Genomic DNA, 19,531 nt, shown 5'->3' with positions numbered 1-19,531 from the left:
GTGGCTGTCAAATGATTGCCCTAATAAGCATAGCCATCTCTCCAAATGGAAGAATATGTTGAACCATGAAAAATGAACATATTTCCAAACTCATATTTTCCAGCAGCAGCGTATTACATTGTCTCTTAACATAATGGATTTGTTAGTATTGCCTCAGTTTGAAAAGTGCAGCAGGCACTGCTAAGGTGAATTATGAGAGGTTAACAATGAAAAGTAAGCAATGTGTACTGAGCCAATGACTCATACAGATCCTTTCAAGAGATGCACATACTAAAAACAGCTGGAAGATATCAGACAACATAAAAAATACACCATCTTTTTTCTAACCTCAGATATTGTAAATATACTTGGGATTTTAGTACTGATCATATCTAATTTCAGAGGCAATGGTGGAAAATATTGCATCACAATAGTTACAGTGTGACTTTTGATTTATCTCACTGACACCCATCAGATCCTTCAATGCCTTGATGACAAATAAGCACAGAAGAAGACAGATACGCAAACTACAGTTGAAGTGATTTATGTGGTGTGTGGAAGAACTCCATATGTGTATAGTCATATTTTCATTTTGGCTTCTATATACTTATCTGAAACTATTTCTGTGCCTGATTTATAAGGCATCCAGTAGGTTTCTGATTGGTTAGCATCTTCAAGGCTGACTTAACTTTAGAAAGACATCCATATCCCTGGACCGTCTTACAGAGTTCAGAGAATGTACATTCTTCATACTCTGCCTCATTATGAGTGTATGTTCCACATGTTATATCAAGAATTGGAAAATGAGGAGGAAACAGTTTAACAAGAGGTCATTTGATTTGAAAGGAATGTCAATATATTTCTGCTTCAAACGTATCTCTGAAATGAGAGTTCAAGCTTCAGAGCCACTTTCCCAGGAAAACACGTCCCAGTTAATCTTTCATTAACGCTAATTGGCCAGATATAAATTTAAATGTAATAAAATAATAATAATACCTAAAAATAAGCTAAGAGACCTAATAACTTTTATTGATCAGGATTTTATTATATATACATCTATTCAGTTCTGATGAATGTCAAATGAAGTACCTAATGCCCAGTTACTAATTCTGTAACCAAAGACCAACTACAAAGCAGTGATGCAAGGACTAATTTCCGTGTGTGCAGATGAGAATGTAAGCCGATTTTGTGACTCACCCAATATCATAAAAGGAGTTATCTGAAGAGATAGGATTGCAGTGCAAGAACTTCTGGACCCCAGGTCCACCCTTCGACCACATTCAGATTTACTTTGGATGAACAGTGAGGGCTATAATGGGCACTTATGCAGTTTGTCATGTAACGCAGCTGCAGAAGGCCATCTCTGAGTTTTCCCTGCTTATGTTTGGCACTACCACGACATGTGCATCCTTGAATTAAATAAATAGAGGATGATAACATGGAATATATAGTGCTCGGAATGACTAATGTAGGTACTTGTTACCATAGATATAAATGGGTAGAGAAGTACGTCCATGGCATGAGTGAACTGCCAAAACAGCTTGCAAAAAATAACAACCAAATGAACACATACCCAGCTCCCAAAACCTGAAAGTACCCAAACCCCCAGCTGTGGAATGTGTATTTAACTACACTGGACAGTCATTTCTTGTGACTTAATGCACAGATATACTATTGCAAAGGTTACTTTCCTTAATTAATCAGTAGTTCTTTGGAGATCTTTTCCTTGTCACACCATTCTTCATTATTTTCTTGCCTTAAGCAACTTTTGAACTTCCAAGTGTTCTTGTAGCTTCTTCCATTTAACTGCAGCACTCTATTTACTTTGTTCCAAATTGCTTCAAATTTATGAAAAGCCCTCCCAAACCTGCATTTTCACATTTGGAGGAGAATGACACATAATGACTGTTTCTATACCAACAAACAAAAATATATGGAAAAAATGCCATGTCCTCAAAACCAAATGGAGTACTATGATTCACTTCTATAAAGCTATGTTCTCCATTCCTTCCCCTGCAAGCAACAGGATGGTTTTCCAAGCTGTCCCAAATTCATTGACTTTTACTAACTACCAAAACAAATCTAGAATTGTCTGGGGGTGTCATAGTTATCAGAGGACAAAACTATGCCTGATGGTGTTAAGGGATTTTGGAGCAAGTTCACTGGCAGCAGATAAGTGCTATTCAGTTAAATTGGCTTTATTACTGTCTTTGAGACGGATGATATTGGAATTGATTTGGTTCCTTCAAGTTTTAGCCATTCTGCTCTATCAACTCTGTCTCCTCTTCTTCATCTTTGGTGCAATCTGTTTTCTTCCCTCTCCTTTTACTTACCCAAGACTTCCAATACATGTCTTATTTTCTTATTTGTCTTCATTTCCTACTCCTCTGGTTTACCATGACTTTATTTATTTATGTATTTATTTATTGTACTGTATATGTAATCTGACCGTTCTAACTGTAATGTCTAGTTTTGGATCCCCCAACCCCTCCCTAACATTAAAGAGTATTCTGATCAATTCTACAGACTAGACTATGGAGGTTTGACCAGTGATTTGACAGCAGAAGAGTCTCAAAAGAATAGAATGAGGAATCAATGAGAAGTCATTACTTATTCTTCCTCTCTGGCATTTATCACTTCTCCTCTAACACAATGCCACCACCTGTGCTGCTGTCTGCTGTCTTTGCTATGTTTGGTGGGTGGGTGCTTCCACTATAGAATAGGGAAAAGCATTAAACTTTCAGTGTAAGTTATTTCCATACTATCGTGTTCCCCACCTATGAAAAGGGAATCCCTTTACAACATTGCAAACAATGGATAAACTAAAAAGCATAAACCATATAAACATAAACCATATCAAAAACGTCTCTAAAGCCAACCCATGAGATTGCTGATCTGTTGGTATGCCATGAAGTACACTCCAGGACTTCAGTATAATAGCTGGTCTCCATTTAATGACAGATATGCTGTCTCAGCTACATTCTTCTCCATTGTTCTCACCCATCAACATAATGATGCTATCTGGGTACCAGGTATCAGTTCTCTTAATCTACTACCTTAATCACCCATCTTCTTTGAGCAGGGTTGTGGGTACTTAATCTCACTTTGTATAGGTGTAAATCTGTCCAGGTGCTAACTATGTTTGTGTGCATTTTGACCCAGAGGTGTAGAGGTTTATGCACTTGAAGAAAACTGTAGCTCACTTCAAAGACCAATGACCTAGATTTTTCCAGGGTTGGCTGTTAATTTTCATTCTCATCTGAAGATTCCTTTCAGACTTAAAAAAAAAAAAAAAAAAAAAAAAAAAATCTGGTTCTTTAAAATGGTTTTAAAAATTTTAAAGCTGAACACTGAACAATCAAAAGTAGCAACTCAACATTACTCAGAATTATTATTCACTTTGAAAAATGTAAGCTCATTGACCAGCAGCTGACACTGAGCAGAGTCTGTTAATGAGGGTGGCTGGCAATCCCTAGCACTCCTTTGTACTTTACAAAGTATGTCCCTAACGGACAGTCTGCCATTTTAGATTAAAGTGGGAACTTCAAAGAGCTTTACAATCAGAATCATAGAATCACAGAATCATAGAATATCCTGAGCTGGAAGGATTGATCCCACAAGGATCATCGAGTCCAAATCCTGGGTCCCCAAAGGACCACCCAAAAATCAGACTGTGTCTGAGGGAGCTGTACAAATGCTTCTTGAACTCTGTTAGACTCAGTGCTGTGACCATTGCCCTGGGGAGCCTGTCCCAGTGCCCGACCACCTCTGGGTGCCTTTCCTTAACACCCAGCCTGACCCTCCCCTGTCCCAGCTCCATGCCGTTCCCTCGGGTCCTGTCGCTGTCCCCAGAGAGCAGAGCTCAGCGCCTGCCCCTCCGCTCCCCTCGTGAGGGAGCTGCAGGCCACCATGAGGCCTCCCCTCAGCCTGCTCTGCTCCGGGCTGAACAGACCAAGGGACTTCAGCCTCTCCTCATGTGTCTTGCCCTTCAGACCCTTCACTATCTTTGTAGCCCTCCTTTGGACGCTCTCTAAAAATTTTATGTCTTTCTTATACTGTGGTGCCCCAAACTACACACGGTACTTGAGGTGAGGCCGCACGAGCACAGAGCAGACCAGGACAATCCCTTCCCTTGACCAGTTAGCAGTGCCGTGCTTGATGCACCCCAGGGTACGGTTGGCCCTCCTGGCTGTCAAGGCACGCTGCTGGCTCATGTTCAGCTTGCTGTCGACCAAAGCCCTCAGATCCCTTTCTACAGGGCTGCTCGCCAACATCTCGTCCCCCAGTCTGTACATACAGAGTTACCCCATCCCATGTGCAGAGTTTGGCACTTGCTCTTGTTAAACCTCATACTGTTGGTGATTGAACAGCTCTCTAATTCGTCAAGATCTCTTTGCAAGGCCTCACCACCCTCAACGGAGTCAACAGCTCCACCCAGTTTGGTATTGTCCACGAACTTACTCTAAAAACCTTAAAGTCCTTCATCCAAATAGTTTATGAAAACATTGAAGAGCTCCTAAAATGGAGCCTTGGGGAACCCCACTAGTGACAGGTTGCCATCCTGATGTAACCCCATTTACAAGACTCCTTTGGGCCCAATCCATCAGCCAATTTTTCACACATCTTATTATGCTTTTATCTAACTGCATTCTAGTCATTTTGTCCAGAAGGATACTGTGAGAGACAGTATCAAAAGCTAAAATCCAGAAAGATTACATCAGATTCCCAAGACCATTGAAAAATAATTGAGATATGTCCTACAATTGCTTTCTGGCTCTCTCATTAGTGTATACAGGGCAGAAAATCTGTATCTAGATGTCTCACTGGGCTCTGGCTCAGCAATGTCCACAGCAGGTCTGTTAGAGCTTGGATAATAAACGTATAAACAGGCTGTCTGTGGTGGGCTTCAGCTTGTACAAGGATTTGGACCTTCAGCAAGACATATGAGGTATGTTGATGTTGCAGCACCCAGCAAGTATCTGCAGGTTGAAGTAGAAAGACAGCACCCTGTTTTCTGTGGCTGGGCAGACAGTGGACTAAAACAATAGACTGCATAAACTGTTTCAATAAAGAAAAGTATCCCAGAATGTGGTCTTCTGAAGAACTTGAAGCACTGGTGAGATAACCTTGTGGAATTGGTTACCTCTATCTGCTGCATCACAGCCATTCTTCAAGTTTTCTGTGTTTGGAAGAAACTTTATTTATTTATTTATTTATTTATTTCCAGAAATGCCTGTTGCAGTTGGGGGTATGTGTCAAATACTTATCAGACACATTTTGAAGGATAGTCCTATAGAATTGAAAAGAGGTCAGTGTGACAGGCAGAAGTAGCATCAAAGTGCGCGTGCACTCACAGGCCCAGCATGCCCTATATGCACAAAGGTAACAAGATCCCACACAACTCTGTCTTTCCCTCTTGGTGGTAAAAGAATAAATAAATATTTATTTAGGCATGTCAATGGCAAACACCAGATGGTTCCCACAGTGGTTCCCATAGACTCACCGTGGTATCACAACGTATGCATGAGCAGAAGGCAGAAGGTTCCCCAAAATGGCACAGCTCAGACAAGCTTTACAGGTTGTGTATGGACTCCTTGCAGTAACTTTCCTCCCAGCAAGGGTCCTTGATGTGTGTTGGGATTACACCAAAGCATGCACCGTCCCCTCAGGCGTGACAAACGTAGCAGTGGACCAGCCTTGGTGGGAGTTCACAACACAGACATCAGCATGTTGGGGCAAACGTGGATTGGTGCCATTGCAAGCAGGGGAACAAATCACTTCTTTTTCTCAACAGAATGAAATAAAATAGGCAAAATTACAAAAAGTAACTATTGACAAGCTGTGAAAGCAAGCATAAATTTGCACTTTAATTTCATTTTTATTTGCATTATAGAAGTGGTGCAGAATTACTCTAGACTGGGGCATTTTGGTGTGAACTGAAGCAGAATCTGTCCATGTCTGCTGTTGACTGTGTGGTTCTGCCTTTCTGTGTGCCACAGAGTGACTGCATAAATCCATTTCTGCACTGAAGATGAAGCTCACCTGCTATGCACTTGCTTGCCAAGGTGAAGGCAGCCTCCTGCTAAGTAATCATTCCCAGGTAGCAGAATTTTTATGGTTCCTTAATGCTTCATCAGGTGTTAATCGTAACGTTTTACTGTCTGAATAACACGCGTATCTCCCTCAAGAAAGTTTTGGTTCACATCCAAAAATTCTGTTCCCAGAGTAGACAATACACTTTGATAGCAGTGACCACATTTTGCCCCATGCACAATTTCCGGGCTCAGGAACTAAATAAGAAATAAACTTGTTAGCTGTTGCCTTTGATATTACCGAAGTGCCTGTATTTTATTTTCCAGGATACTGCTGCTGTGGAAATCAGTAATTCCAGAGAAGAATAACCTAATTCCTACATGAAAGTGTAGCTTGATTAAGGTTAAAGAAGGTTAAAGGGGTGCATTTGGGGTGAAAATCAATGCCTTGCTCATGTGATCCAGAACTGGACTGGTGCAGAAAGGTTCATACCAGCATGAGCAAATTTGTCTTCTCTTCATTCCTGTGAAAAAGGGATATATTCCTTTTTTTTTTTTTTCCCTAAAAAGGGGTATATTCCCTTCCTCCACACCACGGACTCTAAACTGATCCATGTCCAGACTCTCAGCCAATGTTTTTAACAGGTCACCTAAATGACTTAGAAACTAAGACCTCATTTTAGAGGAGATGGTTTATTAAGCACCTTTTAACTACTTGCTGAAAATGGTATTTAGGATCCTAAAACATACAGTAAGTTCTAAATATATATATTTTTTCCCCTCTACAGTATGCCTTTACAACATTCAGCTGGTGAAGCACTGCTCTGTGAAATATTCCAGGCCCAGGTTTTGATTTGTCTCTGGAAGAGCTGTTTTGCTCTGTATAAGGTCAAAATGAATTCTTCTGTCAAAAAAGTCTTTGAGGAAGCTATTCTTCTCTGTGTTTTCACCTGTAAAATAAACATAATCCTATAATGGTACCCTTTAGTCAATGTTCCTCAGAAAATATAGGAAAAAAAATAATAACCATCCCTTTCATCCCTACAATTGCAATTTTTAGCCTTTATTTTTCACCTTTTGATCCCAGAATGTTTTATGAAAGAAATAAGAACAGTGAGTGCCTAGCCCCAGAATCATTGTGGTATCAACTTTATGGGCTGGAGTTCAAAGTTTCACTGTAAATATGCCATTTTCACACATGGATGACGCTGAAGTACAAAGTGCAGATGCCAAGATTTTCATCTGGTGACTCTGGGGTTGCTGGCTGGGAATGCGCTCCAAGGAGAAGTCACTCTAAGGTTTGGATGTAATTGTAGACAAGTATATCGGCTTCAAGATTGAGCCTCCCAGGGCCACAGAGACAGCTCGTGGCTAATGGTCTGTGAGCACCAAAGGGTACATCATGGTTTCTCAAAGCAACCTACACACGGGCTTCTGGCTTCATCATGTCAGGTTCATGGCCACTTCCTAGGACACAGCCGTCGCCATTGCCATTAGCTATTGCCTGCTGTGTTCTCCATACATCATGGATAGAAAAAAATCCTTCCTCTTATGAAAGATGGGTCAGAGAGGTGGAAGAAACATTCCCACCTTATCCTCCTGGTGTGTTCAGTTGCCTTTCACGTGGAACAAGTCATGCTAAGAACAAAGCTGATGTCACAGCATTACAGCGGGGAATGGGGTGTGTATGCCACTACCAAACTCAGACGGGATGTCCAAGGACTCTCCAGCTCAGAAAATCCACCTCCAGCAGCATTAACGTTGTGGAGGCACAAGACCTGTCAAGTCCTTTTGCTGTTTAACTAGACACAGCAAGTTTAAATGCAGTATCCTGTTTTGGACAGCATGATACACTGTGGCCATGCTGTGGTTCTCCTGAACCTACATGGAGATTTAGGGAAAGTGTCCAGAGTTTTATGCTAGTTTAATGTAATTCGCATCACTTTCGTAGCCATATTAACTTCTGTTCCTTTGTTAGTAGAATTTTTAAAGGGAAGGGAAGTGCTAAACTCAGTGCAGTCCTTCACATATTTTTCAAGTAACGTGAAAAACATCTGATCCTAGCAAAGGCATTTGTGCAAAGTATACCCTGAACCTGCAATTGCATCCAGGCCTCCAGCCAGAGTCTTGAGGGCTTTTAGAGCTAAAAGAGAAACTAATCATGTCATGCAGAGACAGAGGTATGAAGATGAGACATGTTGCAGGAGACCAAAGAGACTGTTTATATTTTAACCTTAGTTTTTCCTGGCAGGTTCAGGTTGAATCTTTTTTTTTTTTTTTTTTCTGCCTATGCTGTTCTGACAGAAACAGATAGCCACAGCCCAAGAATTCTCGCAGTTTTTGTTGTTGTTTTTCTTTAAACTATGAACGTGTATTAAGAATGGTGTGTTTTCATGGATGTCTCCCTTGTCATTATGCAGACTACTTTCCCATCTGTTTGCAATCTCAAATCATTGTAGTGGCAGCAGAAGTATGGAAGCAGCTGCTTTTTGAAATCCACAAAGTCCCATCATTATTTTTTACTTAATCTTGGCTAAAGAACCTACCTGACTCTGTTCCAGGTTAAATCCTGGGGCAAAACTTTTCACAATCCATGGCAAATAAAATAATGTTATTTTGTCTCCTTATCAGTGTTGGCTTACCTGGCTGCTAGCTGTTCAACCTCTATCTCTCCTTGCTGCTGCCCCATATGAAGGCTCATTTTGTCTGTGCAGTTTCTGTAGTGCAACCACGTGCTTCAGTCCCCTAAGGAGACAGCTCCTTCACCACCAGCTTTGCAGCTCCTTGTGTCTTTGTATTATCAAAAATGTCTGTCTTGTGTGGAAGCCATTGACCAAGGGGAAAGATATTAATGACTTGTCAATGAACTCATTACAACAGCTATTTTACTTTGGTAAGTGTAATAGTAAGGGCAGTCCACAGAGAAATATCACATTTTTTTTTTTCTCCTATCTGTTTATTGGAAAACTTCTTCCACCTCCCAGAGCGTATGAAAACCTTGTCATCTGCTATATCATGCAGGAGGAAGACCTCAGATTCACTACATGATATATGGAGAAATACTTTTTGATTCTTCTTAATCTTCTTCCCTTCAGTCTAATTTGATGTCCATAGTTCTTTTACTGAAACAGGTTGTAAATAATCTATTTTACCAAAATTTTCCATGTCAACAATAACTTTTACGGACTTCAGCTCTATCTCCCCTTCTATTCCCTCACTCTGCAGTTATCCTAAGCTGTCTCTTGTCCAGATTGAGGATTTCCAGCATAGTCACTTGTGGTACAGAAGCAGTTTCTCACTTTGATTGCACCTGAGATGATTCTCTAAATCTTTTACACACATATAACCTTACAAGATGGGAATACCAGAACTGTATACAGCATTTTAAGTGTGCAAAAAATATGGATTTACACAGCAGCATAGTAATATTCTTTCCTTCATTCTCTACCCCTTTTCCAACATTTTTAACACTTGAATTGCTTTCCTGACTGCTGCACCTGAAGTTTTCACAATACTGTCACAATGGCGGGATCTCACAACTGAATGTTAATGGACAGCTCAGATTCTGTCCTGTTAAACATGCAGCTGGGATTGATTTCTATTGTCTCATGTGTCACTTTATATTTATATCCACTGAGATTCACCTGGCAGTCACTGAGTCTTGTGACATCTACATATGGAGAATAGCACTTTTTTTTTCTTTTTTTTTTTCTTATAGCCCCAAATATTTTAATATTATCATCAAAGTTTGTTACTTCATTGCCTTTCTCAAACCATCTATGGTTATGTCCTAATATGGTTAGAGTAGAAAGCACAAGAAGCAGACAAGGTGCAATGAGAAGAATGGTTCAGAGAAGCCCTTGTAGCCTCTCCCTCTGAACCAAAAGCCCCCATAGTTCCTCCCATGAAATTTGTCTGTTTGTATTTTGCATTGGTGCTTATTTTATGGGACATGGTTTAGTGGGTGACATTGGTAGTAGGGAGATGGCTGGACCAGATGATCATGGAAGGTCTTTTCCAACCTTCATGATTCTATGATTCTACTTTGAGGGAAACAACCAGTGCTTGAAACTCTCACAAAGTAGAAAATTGACTCCAGCGACAACAGATCTCAGAAGCAGTAAATAGTTTGGCTTACATGTTTGTTCAGTGGTGAAGGAGGGAGGATATGACACCACACAGTTCAGTCTCCCACCTGCTGAAAGACAGTGGCCATATCCAGTGTGATTTTCTAGCATCATCCAAAAAAAGACACCAAACATACGTATAATTTGTTTTCCTCAGAGAAGGACCTTCTCATGGTATATTCGTATCCAAGGATGTTTGAAGGTAGTCTAAAGCAAGTTTAATTCTCAGGCTTCCTGCCTCATATGCATAAATCCTCAAATGATATTTTTTCCCTGGACTGAGTAAAACTTAGTTCTTGTGTCATATAAAGGCTGCTAAATGTAATTATGGGAACAATACCATGTGTGTTGTATGTATTCTAAGTCCATCTGAAATACTGATCAACCAAAGTAATAATAATAATAAAAAAATCACAATAAAAGTACTAAACTAGCTTGTGCTTTGGGAAAAAATGCTAATTCCCAGAAATTCTCTGTATTGATACACTCAAATAACTGCTCTGCTAAAAGAACACTGTGAAATCTGCTAAGTCAAGCACTTAGAATTTAAGAGAGTATAGTTCAGGTTTCTTTCCCTTGGCTTCCTTGTACAAACAGTCTAGAATTAAACATTCATGTGCATATATTCTACACAAAACCTTTTTTATTCTTGCAGGAAAGCTGTCTTTGCAGAGTCTTTGCAGAGCAAGGAGCTTGAGGTGTCTGTAGAGGGGAGTGAACAAACTGAAAAAGCTATAAAATTGTTGCCCATGTGAGCTACAGCAACAGAAAATGCCCATCCCTTAACGTTGGATACGTACAAGATTAAAGGTCTGTGTATCAGTATATTTTGGAGCTGAACCAGGGACTTGCTCCAACAGTCTTTGCTCTCCCCTCTCCTGACAGGTACCATAACAGTACGATTAAGGTGACTGTAGCGGCCCATATATAACAATCATGACAACTTTCATAACCTCAGGATCACTGCAATTTTTACACTGCTTCTTCAAAATACTTTCCTAGGGCTGAATTCATGCTGTTGAGAAAGCTAAACAATACAATTCTATTTCTCGGCTGTATTCCTTTCAGATTTAATTATGGCTCTGAATTCTCTTGATTTTCAATACTTGTTTATTAGGTAATTACAATTCCCCTGGAATATCTGCAGTTATTAAAGTGTACTCCCAAACTTACTTCTAATTTAATATAAATTTTAATGTAGAGACTTATGTTATTCTTAATAGTTAAACTTCTATACATGAGCAATATAAAAAGACACCTTAGAAAAAGAAAGCTAAAGACCAATTTGGTTTTATGTGCCACAAACATAGAGAAATATTACCATATAAATTATCCAAATATCCAAGGTATGGAGTATGCCTTTGCATCTTTGGGAGTTTAAACTTAATTTTGTAGACTGGATTTACAGATATGCTCAGACTGAGTCTGGAAAAGCTGATGCAGATTTGTTTTCCTCTTAAAACAAGTTCCTATGAATTTTCCCTGACTCTTGCTTAGTGGGGAGTTTGTCAAGACAGCAGACACACAGAGACTCCTCTCTCCTCTGTCCTCCACCTCACACTGACCCTCCTCTCCCCCTCTCATCAGCCTCTTCCTCCTTCCCACCATATTCCTTTCATCTCTTCAACATCCCTGGAGATTGCTCTTTCTTGGCTACTTTCCTGAGTAATGATGAGAAAGGGAGTTGGTGAGAAATGTGTTGTTTTTCTAATGACATTAATGGTCAAGTTTTGACCTTTATTGTCTGCTTTTGAACATTTCTTCCCTAGATGTAGCGGCAATTTACTTTCTCTTGAAGTAAACCCTCATGCAGAGTGATATTAATTCAACACGCCTAACTCTTCGGCTCTCACAGGCAGTCAGACCATCTCTGCCCTTAGTAAGGACGTTTTTTGCCCAAAATGCTACTGGATTTCCTCTGCTGAGGAAGTGTTACTTTTGAACAAATTGTTGTCAGAATCATTATTATTTTTATTATTGTACACATACAGAAAGAAAATGGATTTCCCCAGGAAGCTTAGTTTCCCTTTTCTAACAGATTACATTTTGAATTTAAAATTACATTGTTTCCTCTCATTCCATTATAACAGTTTCTTTGAGATTTACTTTATATATATATATATATCATTCTTACATAGAGAATATATATATGTATAATATATATAAAGAAATTCCTTTACAAATAATTAAAAAATATATAAAACAGTCCACAGATGTCTCTAGTTCAGTTGGTTACCAACTGCATGGGGAACTCCTCTCTTCTTTTCTTTGTCATTGTATGTCCCTGAAAAATTTACTTCAGTTCTCAGATTCCAGTTTGGTTTTGTTATTTCGGGGAGAGGGTGGGGGGTGATGGAGTTCCAGTTTAGGAAAGGGAGCTGTGGAAATACCCATGCTTCTGTAAAACTCTCTGAGATCTTTGTGTGAAGTGTTGTGAAAGCCTTGAACTTTTCTTGGATCACTGACCCATCTAAGAATGCTATTACAGCTTACTGAAGGAATGTGGGATTTCTGTGTGTTCGCAAAGATTTCCACTTTATCTGGTACAGCTTGTATGAATTTACTTCCTTCTGGGCAGCTGGAAGGCAACGTCCAGGCTTCCAGAGAACTATTCAGCTAATAGGATTATGGGGAGGTAGACAAAGGAAAAGCCTGTTTTTCAAGGTATTTAACAAGCAGTCCGACAGAGAGTAAACATTCTTCTCCCTCTCTCGCAAACTGCTTTGTTCAGATTTCAAGATACATTCCATTTTATTGAATGTTATTACTGAATCCAACAGGGATAGTCAAGAATTTTTCTTTAGGTATGTCTAGTTCACAAATCTCTAGAGGTACAAACTTTCATGGAAAAGGAGAATTTCCTTGGATTGCTGCATCTTGATACGTGAATCCTGACATTTGTGCAACCCTGTCACAAATCATCTGTTTTTATTCTACAGAGGTAATTAGCTCTCCCTATTGGGAATTCCACACGAAAAAAAAGAATAATAATAAAAAAAATAATTTCTCTCAAGATGATCTGGGACTTCAGAAGAATTCATCTTTTTCTCTTGTCACAAAGTCATTATGATACAAAAAGGCTGTCTCACTGAACACTGTACAGACCACAGGAGCCACAGGAGTTTGATGGCACCCTTGAAGACTGAGATCCCATGCAATAACATCTCAGTATCTTCTCCATAGCCGTCCATTTAGGATGGCAGTTTTTCAATAGGATGACAGTTTTTCAATAGAGACATAAAGGTTGTCCTTCTTCTTGCCTGTCCTTTTGTAAACAAGGAAGAGATTTCTATTGCCTAATTTTAGTGGTCTAAAAGCAAATTTTCTAATCTAGATTAACCTAATCTCATCCAGATTCACTTAGGGGTCAAAGAGAAACAAGACCTGCTGAAGACATAGCCCACTGCACCTTGAGGTTGATGTCAGGTGAGAGGGTAATTGGTCTTCTCTCTAGTGCTGATGCTCTTCCTTACCATTAACTACGAAGGGAACCTGTATAAATAACCCACACTTTCTTCAACTTTAAAGAATCAGACAAGGTATTTATATCTCTACGAGCAAAGTATGCATTTGCAGTGTTTGACTTTGAAATGACACCAAATGTGCTCAAAATGTTAGGAAAATCCTGTGCTTTGTGTACCCTTCTGTGAAACTTTGTGACTCTAGTAATGCTTAAAAGCTTGTGGGGCACTGCACAAAATGATGGTGGAAGAGGAATTTTCAAAAATACCAATTTAACATAAGAGCATACATTTTAATAGCACCTTTGATGTCCTTTCCATCTTCCTTTCCCTGGGTGAATTTGATCTATGCAGAACATGCTTATCACATCACATTCCTAAGTCACTCTGGATGGGTGTCGCAGAGCAAACCTGACCCTTCTATTTCTCTCCTGCAGTTCAGAAAAATCAGTAAGATTAGTCAGATGCATTAACTTAATGTGCTTGAATAAGTATTCTGCAAGACTGTATATAATAACGAAATAAAATCAAGGTGCAGGTCTGAGTGAGACAAGCACATGTCATGAGAGCATTAAGTCAAGAGAAAGATGACCCAGAACCACTCACAGCTGGCAAACAGCTGACCACATAAGAAGGTGCATTACCCATTGAAGCAAATGAGCCCCCAAAATAAGTTTTCTGCATAGACATAGATACAATGTGATACTCTGTTCAATGTCCAATACAAATATCACAGATGAACTACTGAGAAATTGCCCTTTTTCTTCTTAATAATCTCTTCCCATTGGTCAATTTGCTAAATCTTAATAATGCTTCTTGCTCCTACCTAACTTAACACCATGAGATAAAGTGTACCAGATAAAAATAAAGTCAATTTTCCCCACCATCCTGTGTCCAGCAGCTGCTAACAAGAGTTATCTGGAGAGAATATAAGGAGAGCTCATAGGAGAAGTGCAAAAATAGTGACTCTTTCCCAGAATACTCTCCAAATTTTTGTTTGCTCCAGTAAGAATTAATAGAGTTCAGGAGTTTGGTAACAGCTTTAATAGATGAGTTGTAGTACATTGGATTCAATTTTGTCAAAAGCATGTTAAATTTCCTAAGTAGAATGTCTTCATTTCCATGTTTAAAATCCAATTTATTTAAAATGTTGCATTTAGATTTTTTTCATCTCATTTTATTTTACTTTGCCATTTCAGGGATCACCTCCTCCAAGCTCAGGAGTAATGCATCTCAGCAAAGAAGAAGTTAGGCAAAGATGCCAGGAGGCCTGCACGGATGAACCAGGAGCTCCTGGCCAAAACTGAAACACAAAAAGGAAGCCTATAGATGGTGGAAGCAAGTACAGCTAGCCTGGGAATAATACAGAGACATTTTCTGAGCATCCAGGGATCAAATTAAGAAATCTAAGGCCCAGATAGAATTGAATCTGGCCAGGGATAACAAGGGCAACAAAAACGGCCAAGATGATCAAAGGATGGAGCACCTCTCCAGAGGTTGAGAGATTTGGGACTGTTCAGCCTGAAGGGAGGGTGCAATGAGAACAGAGCGAGACTCTTTTTAGTCACGCCCAGTGCCAGGACAAGAAGAAATGGGCACAAATTGGAACACAGGAGGCTGTATCTGAACACCAGGAAGCACTTCTTTAGCGTGTGGGTAATGGAGCACTGGCACAGGTTGCCCAAAGAGGTTGTGGAGTCTCCCTCCTTGGAGAGCCTCAAAAGCCATCTGGCCATGGTCATGATCACCCTGCTCTGGGTGTCCATGCTTGAGCAGGGGTGTTGGACCAGATGAGCTCCAACCTCAACCATTCTGTGATTTTATGAGCCCAGGATTCAATAATATCTTAACCACGTTGCCAGTTAGTGATTCGGAAACAAACAGCCCACTAGAGACTGAGTAACAAAGATGAAACTGTAGAGATATCTTTTTTTTTTTTTTAATTGACTATTATGTATATTAGCATATAATGCATTTAAAATATTTTAAAAATAATATAGAGCTACTTAAAAATAAAAATAAAGTTGAAATTCAAACTAAGTACATTGACTTGAAGAATTTTTAAATTAATTTTACAGGAAATTGTAGTAAATTGTTTTCATCAAAGGACAAAAAAGTTTAACTGTTTGCATTTACCATAGAGAAGAAGCACAGACTTTTTCCCTGTTGTAAAATAAAATAGTCACTTTTAACAAGCACCTCAAATTGAACGATTGCTTTGATATTTCCAAAACATAATTTGAAATGAAATGTTCTCAGCTTGATTTTACCTGAGCAGAGCTGAAATCAGTGCTTTTCCTTCTTTTATTTGTATGCAAATTGAGAAATAATGCTCAGCCAAAACAGCACAGTGGCAATTGGCCATAAATGATATCAAAACACATAAATTCATACTGAATCATTTTGATTAAAGTACAGAATCATTTTGAAAGATCTCATGAAAGAATCACAACTTTCTGACAATTACATAATGTATTTGTAAACTGGTTTCTGTAGTTGAAAAACTTATTTTTTATTTTTATTTTTTATTTAAAGCAGGTTTTTATGACAGTTTTGCAAGCAGGACCAGATGCAAACAAGTACTTTTTCTTGTTGAACTCCTTTTTTTTTCAGACACTCAATGCAAGAAAACATACCTTTAATATTCTTTCTTTCTTTTTTTTCCTTAGTTCCCCTGCCTGGCATTTAACATGTCATTGAACTTGATGGTTGACTCTGAAGTGTTTTGCTGCTCTTATGGATGTTATTGGTTATGAATATTTATTACTTTTGGACAAAAAAAAATCTGTACCTCCCAAGAATGTGGCTCTGTGAGCGTGTTTATAGAAGTATTGTTATAGCAACCACTACAGGTAATTGGAACCAGAATGTCTTGGGCCTGTGAGTGATACATATTTTATAGTTTGTCTTCTGTGTTGTAAAAGGCTTAGGGATTATGAGCTTGTTTGCTTTCTATCCTACAGTAGAATTGCAGTGAGTAAAATCACAACACTCACAAGTTTGGGGAGCAGGGGGAGGATTGCACAAGCAGTGCAATAATAAAATTGGCTGAGGAAATCGAGGTCAAGAACAGAAAAACACAGAAAAAAAATCGGTTTGGTGGTATTGTTTATATTCAATATTGAAGTCCAGATGAGGATGATATGGATCAAGAACATGATTGTAGTATGGTGCGTTTATATACAGTGAGAATGAAAAGAGAAATTCACAGGCTAATACTTCAGTAGCGTTCTTGCGATACAGGAAATGAATCTGTGACAAGTAATATACTTATTTCAGAGGGCAGGTTTAGTTGTCTACTGTATTATGGTTTTGTAATTGTGTCTGAATTTAGCTGCTTCTCAGCCACTGGAAACAGATCATTCTGCCCTGCAATTACAAATATTGATTTACAATGACATTTGCCTCTTGTAAAGTGTTTCAGTAGCATCTGCAAAAGCAGATGATGCAGAAGCATTAATCTCTCCATATCTCTGATGTTATTTATTTATTTATTTTAAGTGTTTTTGCCTCGAAATGGCATAAGGAACATAACTGTGATGAGTAGTTCAAAAAAGGTTGATATTTCTAAAATTCATGTGTAGCAGCTATAGGCATACAAATGAAGATTATATGAGACCCTAGGAACACAAAAGTATTGTATTTTTACATGTTAAGCAAATAGAAGTAATAACCCACAAGCTGAACATCCATTTTTATTTTTATTTTTTTTGTTAAAAATGGACCTTGAAGTATAATTGAAGTAAAACTCATGTAAGCTACAAATTAGTGTTTTTGATATACAAAATAAACTATATGAGATTCATTAGCAAATTTATCAGTGCTCATGTCCTGTATTCAAGTCTGCAGCCAGATCTGAAACCAGCTGTATTTCACATTCTTTTCTCTTTCATTGTAAATGTTTCTTATATTTATCTCTATTTTTCTTATACAAAACATGTTACCCAAATAGCTTCAAAATAGCATCCAGAAATAAAATTCACCAAAGAGTTTCAAAATAGCATCCAGAAATAAAAGGTTAGATTTCCAAAACACTACTAAAAGAAATATTAAATAATAATCTAATGTTAATGTAAGCCAGGGAAAGAATGGATTTTGAGACCCCATCTCTGTGTAACTGATTACTCAAAATCTCTTTTCTCATCACTGAGGGTGAAATTTCCCCTATTACATTTCATAATTTCTTACTTCTTGTAAAAGCAATTGATATGCTCAGTTTAATGTATTTTTGAAAGCCAGAATACTCTACAGTTGATACAACAATAAATGATAACTTCAAGAATAATGTAGGAGAAAAATCTGCTATGCAAAATAACCATGTAATATCTAGGATTCTTCCTACGCCACTGCTTTCATTGACTTTGAGATTTAGATATAGTGATAAATATTAACTACTTGGATCCTACTGATCTTTTGAAAATGGAAGCAAATTCATCATATCCCAGAAACTCTTATTTCTCCATTTGAAATGCCCCAAGTATCCAGGATATCCATACTGGGCTGGTAGATAATATACAGGACTATGTGCTTTTCTGAAGATGGAGTACAGGAAGAATACTTATGTGGGTCATAACGTCTCAGGTGCTAGTACATAGGACAAGACTCGGCTAATGACTCAAGAGCATCTGAATCTACACTGGTCTGGATCTAAACTGGACTAAATCCCCATTGTCTGTGCTTGTCATGGAAGCTCAGACATGCAAGTAAAGATTTAAATTTAGATTTCTTAACATGGAGCTAAGTCTTAATCTTACCTTTGGTCAGATGAACACCATCTGGAATTATTAACTTTTGCACTACAGTTCAGGTCTGCCAGGTGGGCTGCATGTGGCCATAAAGCCATGTAAAAAACACACATGGTATCTTTGTCTTTATGAGGTGCTGTGAAAATTAATACTTGTAATCTTGCGGGATTTAATGGGAATAAAGCCTTTAAACTTAAATATGTATTGGCTGCAATTTTAGAAAACACGGTATTTATACAAAACATCACTTCATTCACAGCAAAGCCATCATTAACCGCAGAACTGGGCAGCTTTGTCACTGAGAAGCTGAAACCTTTCCCGTCCAGTTATATTCGTGCTCTTTTATAGTCTTGAGCAACACTTATATCTCAAGTGGGAAAATTCTAATATATTTTTAGAAGCTTATTTGCATCATTCTCTCTCTCTCTCTTTTCTTCCTTTCTCTGTATATTATGCACTGCCTGAACTTGCCAGCTCTGTTATAGAAATCACATCCTCTCTTCTATGCTTTTTCAGAGACCAGCAAGAAGTGAAGACTCCTTTGCAAACCTGTACTACCATTGCATTTAAAATCTCTGCAGTCAAACTAATATTGTGATAGACATATATAGCTATTTAGACATCTTTGAAATAAAACATAAAAACATATTTAAGATCAATAATCACAGAGGGGCAAGAGATGCCATGGCTTCAAATAGTAGATAGACGTTTGCAAGCAGGTTGGTACTTCCCAAACTGTGATAACACAAGATCAACCACTGGCAGCTGTCCTTCCAAAAAGAGCCACCCAGCTGGGCTGAACAGTTGTTCGAAATTGGTCTAGTTTGAGTCCGCCAGCTCCCTGCTTTCACTGTGGCTGCTGTGATCAAATTTGCCACGGCTTCCATTGCATTTATAACGTCGATAAATGGGACAGATGGATGCCAAAGTAATCTCTGTCTCTGTGGCAGCTTATCTAATTAAACATTTAGACAGAGAAAGGTATAATTGCAGAATAATCTATCTGCTTTTATCATGTGCTTTCCCTTAAGACACTCCTGCCTTTCCAAGGGAGCAAATAAACTTTGACAGATGTTTACTTTCAAAGTAAAAAGATAGTGGAGTTCTATTAACACAGACCATATTCAATAGCAAAGCTATTTTTTCTCTGCACTCGATGCCAGCATTCTTTATAGAACAAAGATTTT

Source organism: Anser cygnoides, chromosome 2, assembly GCF_040182565.1.
Source record: "Anser cygnoides isolate HZ-2024a breed goose chromosome 2, Taihu_goose_T2T_genome, whole genome shotgun sequence".
In the NCBI taxonomy this organism is placed as follows: Eukaryota; Metazoa; Chordata; class Aves; order Anseriformes; family Anatidae; genus Anser; species Anser cygnoides.
This window is presented reverse-complemented; position numbering follows the sequence as displayed.